The following is a 6000-nucleotide window of genomic DNA, read 5'->3' as shown; positions in this document are numbered from 1 at the left end:
TCCTTAGCAACACTGAGTATTTTTTAAAACTTAAGTTAATACTAAAATATGTGAAATGGAATCTTATTTATTGGCCATTCTGGTTTCCTTTATCATAAGTTGTCAGCGTAAATAATTTGCTTGTTGTATAACTAGGCTGTTTTTTCCTCCATATTTTTTTAATACCAGATTTTTCTCAGCGACATGGTTTGCTAATCATTTTTACCAGTCCGTGCCTTTTCATTTTGATGTTGGCCCATTTGTTATGCTGATCCTTTGAATTTCAAGGTGTCCAAAGCTAATCAATCTTTTCTTTTATGGTTTGGTCTTTTGGCGCCTCACTGAAAAACTCCTTTTCTAGCCAAAGGCAGTAAAAATAATCTCTTGTATTTTCTTCTAAGTTTTAAGTTTTGTTGTTCCTCCTTAGGTCCTTAATTCATCTGGGGTTTGTTTTTGCGGATGGTGTGAGGTAAGGACCTTATTTATTCATTGCACTTTGGATGGTCAGTTTTCTAGTGCTATTTATTGGCTGGTCCGTTCATTCCTGAGGATTTTCCATGTACTAGCCTTCATTTACAAAGTCTAATCCAGGCCTCTATTCCATCCATTCAGATTATTTTGTTCTTCTAACACCTTTCTTCCCTTTTCCCCCTTTCCTCCATTCCCTGCCTTCTGTCAGGCTGACAGGGTTGTCTGGATTCCGACGTCCCTCTTCATGCTCCACTTTAAAAGTTCTGACTTCGATGCTGTCCTTTAGAGATTATCCTTAATGTCATCACACTCAACTCTGATTTAGCAAATGTCAGAGACTGCAGTACATTTTCCTACCTCTCCCTAAATATAAACATTTTATCACAAGTAAACTCCTACCAGCCCTTGTTACCTTTCAGGGCATTGATAACTAGTATTTTAACTCCATCCTGCTGGGAGCACCTCCATGAGTAATCATCTTGCTGTTTTCTATAGTCAAGTCGTATTTAGATTTACCTACGTGATTTTCAGTGTGTCCGCTCGTTATTGGTCCTTGCCTTCTTCTCACTCAGCCTCGTAGCACTTTGCAAATATCAGTTCACTGGTTTGCAGCATCCGTTGCTGCAGCCAGTCTGACTGTTGTATGTTTGTAGGTATCTGTCCTTTCTCTATGCTTGCTTTTAAAACCATCTCTCCATGTTTGAGGTTCTGTATTTTTCCGTTATGTGTCTAACTGAGGTTTGCATTTTTTATGATTCTCAGAACTCAGTGTGCTTCTTTATCCTGAAGACTCATATCTTTCTTTTGTTGGGATATTTCTAAGCCATGACCTTTGAATTATTATTTTCTCCCCTCTCTGTATTCTCTTTTGTCTTTGGATTACCTACTAGATATGTTGGACAAATTCATCTATCCTTCCTACCTCTTAACTTTTCTTTCATATTTTCAGTGTCTTTATTTTTGCTGGACCACATTTTGTGTAATTTCTTTAGATCTATACCCACTAATTCTTTATTTTTCTGTATTTGATTTGCTGTTTAACCTTCCCATTGAGTTTCTTTCCTTACAGCTACATATTTTCCATCTTAAGAAATTTCTGTGTGTGTGTGTGTGTGTTCTGTAAAATGCACCTAACCTAGCCTTTTGTTCATAGTACACTGTTCTTTCATTTGGGTTATTTTTTTTATTTATACTCCTTTTTAATATATTCAGGGTTTTTTAATAGCCCCTCTAAGATTATTTTACTATATTGAAGTCTTGGTATGCTGAACTGCCCTCCTGGTGTATGTTTCCTCAAATGGCTTATAATTGGTGATTGGTGATTGTGAGCTCACTTTCAGTGGAAGTGTTTTTCTTTCATTGCTGGAATCACACAAGCCAAATTGTGAACATTTTATATTTTCTTTCACAGTAACATCTATTTTGTTAATGGTTCTACAACTAATTTTTATATCGGTAGCTCTGTTTGGGATTCCTATGCCACTTTGGAACTGTAAACTCAAATCCCATAACCTCAAGTGGTATAGTCTTGTTTTTTATTTTTTTAATTAATTAATTAATTTATTTATTTATTTATTTATTTATTTTTAATCTTCCCCCAAGGACATGTTTGTTCATAGGGGAGAGAGAGAGAGAGAGAGAGAGAGGGAGAGAGGGAGAGAGAGAGAGATACATCAATATGAGAGAGAAACATCGATTAGTTGCCTCTCGTCTGAGCCCCAACTTCAGGCCAACCTAGGTATGTATCCTAACCAGGAATTGAACCTGAGACCTTTCTGTATACTGGACAACACTCCAGCCTACTGAGCCACATGGGCCAGGGCTAGCCTTAAGTTTTTATTTCCTATGGAAGACATTCTTTACCCACCCAGAGCCCTGTTAATATAAATGAAGCCCCATAAGGGCCCTGTACCTGCAAGATATGTGTCACCTCTGCAGTGTACTCAGGCTCCAGATTTTATTTTTCTAATCACACAGGATGCATTCAAACCTCACCCATGAACTGTAAAAGCTTATTCTACACTCAACATCCATTCACATGTTGCTACAATGTTGGCCCAGATATTTTCCGTCATTACAAATTCAAGTTTCTTCTTCTTAATTGGGGTATATAATTGAGCTTTTGTCTTTGATCATGATATTACGAGTTAAATCTCAAAGAATAACCCTCTTATTTATGTAGCTAGCTAGCTAGATAGCTATATTGCCTGGGTGAATTCCTCCTTATGGGCTTGGATTTCATCTTTGGGTATTAATTTGATAATGCACTCACATATTGGTGAGTTTTAACAATCCTACAATTAGGAGCACTAGTAAGTAATAAATATTCTGCACTCCATTTTTCTGAGCTAAAAATGGTGATAACCAGTACCTACCTCTTAGAATTGTTATGCAGATGAATAAGATAATTCATGAAAATAAAAAAAAACCCTCAGCATCATGTCTGATGTGTAACAACAACAAACAAAAGCAAAAGGAAAGTATCCTCAATAAATGCTGCTAGTATTATCAGGAAATTTGTTAAGTGAGTATAAGAATAGGTGGAAAAGCCTTAGCCATTCACATATGAAGGCTATGCATTCCTGATTCTGCAAAGCCGAGTTCTCTCAAAATGGAAACAATGGGATTTTATTCAGTAACTAAAGGCATGTGGGCTTTCCCTGGTATCCAGGTGTAGAGAACATGCAGGTCAAGTTGCCTGACCTTGGGATTCAGGTAGCATTTCCTAGCTTCCCTCCACACCTGCTTGTAGAGTGTGCTAGAATTATAGGGACACTAACACCCACCTTTGACAGTATTGTTATAGACCTGTGATTTGCCGTACCACTTGCACGCATCACAATGTTACATTTTCTAATATTGGAAGAAAAAGAGCAATTTGGGTGAGCAGGTTTCAGGGCAGACAACTAAAGCTAAGGAGTAAAAGCAGGTTAATACCATATTATGATTAAAGGTCTGAATGAGGCAGCTCTTCTGCGGAGATCTGAAAAACCACTTCCCATCGCAAATGCGCGGGGCTCAGGTTGCGCTCTAAGTGTTACTGGTTCATCAGATCTTCCACTCTGTGGGCTTCACTCAAGTTAAGTTGTTCAACTGCGCTTCAAAGCCATCTCTTCTCAAGAGTAGGGGAAAATGGAAGTGTCTCACAAAGAGTCTTGTTTGGGAAACGGAAATGAGGCTAGGTGACCAGGGGGTGGGGGACTTGGGGCCCAGAATAGACCTGTGACTTTCTCCTTTTGGTTTCTCCCACAGTGACCCTGGCAGCTATTCCATGTGACCCCTCTTCAAAGGCATGAGAAATGGCTGGTAGGAAGGTGGGGGAACCGGCACCATGTAGCCTTGAGAAGCAATTGGAAAAAGATATGATAGATGCCCTCTCATATCTGTGTGGTGCCTGAGTGGAAATAGACTTTGTCAGGGGTGCTCCGAAGACTCGAAGTGTATGCCAACGATATTAAGACATTACTTAATGAGCACCTGTTCTGTACCAGGCTCTGCCAGTGAAGAAACGCTAGTGGAAATTCAGTACAAGTGAGTACTACATGCCCAGTGTGCAAAGGTATTTTATTTTCATTACCTCAAATTTTGCAGTACTGTAAGACTGTGTTATCTCATGTCTTTAAAAACTGCCTTATATTGTTTCCTAGTTGCTGGAAAGCAAAATTTCTCTCAACATGAGGGGCTCTGTGGTTTAATTGACAACAAACAGACTTTGTAGAGACATAAACCTAGGTTTACTTCTCAACTCTGCCACTTATTAACTCTGTTACTATGATCAACTTAATTCAAATTCTCTTAGACTCAATCTGTTCACACATAAAATGGGCTAATAACCACCTCGTAGGCTACTCATAGGCATAAAATGAGATTAATTTACATAAAGCATATTAGAAGTTAACACTTATTGAACACTTTTTTTGTGCCAGACACATGCTGAACTGTTTATAAACATTTTAATTAATCCTCACAACATCCCCTCTAAAGTACAAAGAATTCCAGTTTCTTTTAAAGAAACTAAGGTTCATAAAGTTTCGGTTTTGCCCAAGGCCGTACGACTATTAAGTGTCCTGGCCTGCTTTCAAGTCCAGCTGTTCACTCCGCTACCTGTGTTGCTCACACTGGGCTGAGAGGACCAGGAAAGCCTGGCAGAAAGTGGTGAGTACTGACCATTTTTAGAGGTTTAGAAGAATGTTGATTTAGACATGGTTCCTGCATTGTAAAAGAGGTTAGAGGGGGTAGTTTCTACCTCCCTTCCACCTCTGAATCTTGTTTCTATGAAACAGATTTCCTAAACCACTGGGTAAAAAATAAGCATGAATTGCCCACATTTGGCCTCAGTGTGAGTCATAACCACAGTTTCCTGCATTGTCCAGGACGGACACCTACTTCTGCTCAGATTTCGTAAAATGTAAACATCTTGGTCCAACCTCAGACCTTGTTCCTTAGACTTTTGCTCTTTGGATTTGTTTGGATCACCTTCCCATTTATTTCACTCACCGTTAATCTCTACCCACACTTTTAACATCACCTTCTGGAAGCTTCTACCATGCTCAGCACTTGATGCTTAATCTCTCCTCAGCTAGAGGTCCTCACTGGCCCTTCCCACTGCATCTTCCAAAACCGTATCCCTGAGGTACAATGAACTTGGTCTCATTCGCTCACATTGTTATTTCTTACCCATCCAGGCCTCCTCATATCCCTCATCTACACCTATGTCACTAGGGAAAAAGGGGGCTGAAAACCGAAAACGCAGAGTCATCCCAATCCCCACCTCAACTCAAGAAATACATCCCAGGAAAACCTCCTCACCACGAAATAACTCCCTCTCAGGTCCATGATGTTTCTGTACGACTTGATGTGGTGTCAGAAGAAACAAAGGTCTTTAAACATAAATGAATGATAGAAAGAAAAAAAAGAGACCGTCCCCCTCCGCCCAGGGAGAATTCGACATGAAGAGCTGGAGGGACATTGGAAATGCTGTCTAAACTTTTCTTCTTCTGGTTGAGGAAACTGAGGACCAGAAAGAGAAAGACACTTGTCTGAACATCTCACCCTTAACATCCTATTTATTTTGGTTGACTTTTTCCCTGAGCCACACACACGCACACACAGTTGCTTAAATTATTCCATCTAAAATTCATTTGGATAAGTAAACCTCAGGTCTTAATATGTGACTATTTCATGGAGGATTAAACTGTACATCAGACTTTTTTTAATTAGGTGGATTTTCTTATTAGAGCTCAACACTGTGGAAAGGAAAGAAACTTTTGAGTTTATCTGACTGGTTTGCAATGACTGTTATTCATTCACTACTTGACCTTCAGTGACTTATTTTATGTTGTGGGGCCTTATTTTTCCTCTTCTAAAGAGGGAAGTTATCTCTTCCTTGCAGGACTGTTGAGAGGATTAAACAGGTTTCTGAACTTTCCTACCCTCTGGCAGGCACATAGTAGTGTCTTCAATAAACACGAGTGTCTCTCTGAATAGGGTGAGGCTCAGGAACTCTGAAGCAGAGAGGGTGTAAGCCCTGCGGTGAAGTGAAATGAAATA

Source organism: Miniopterus schreibersii (genome assembly GCF_964146895.1).
Source record: "Miniopterus schreibersii genome assembly, chromosome: 17".
NCBI lineage: Eukaryota > Metazoa > Chordata > Mammalia > Chiroptera > Miniopteridae > Miniopterus > Miniopterus schreibersii.
The sequence above is the reverse complement of the archived record's forward strand: the minus strand, read 5'-3'. Positions refer to the sequence as shown.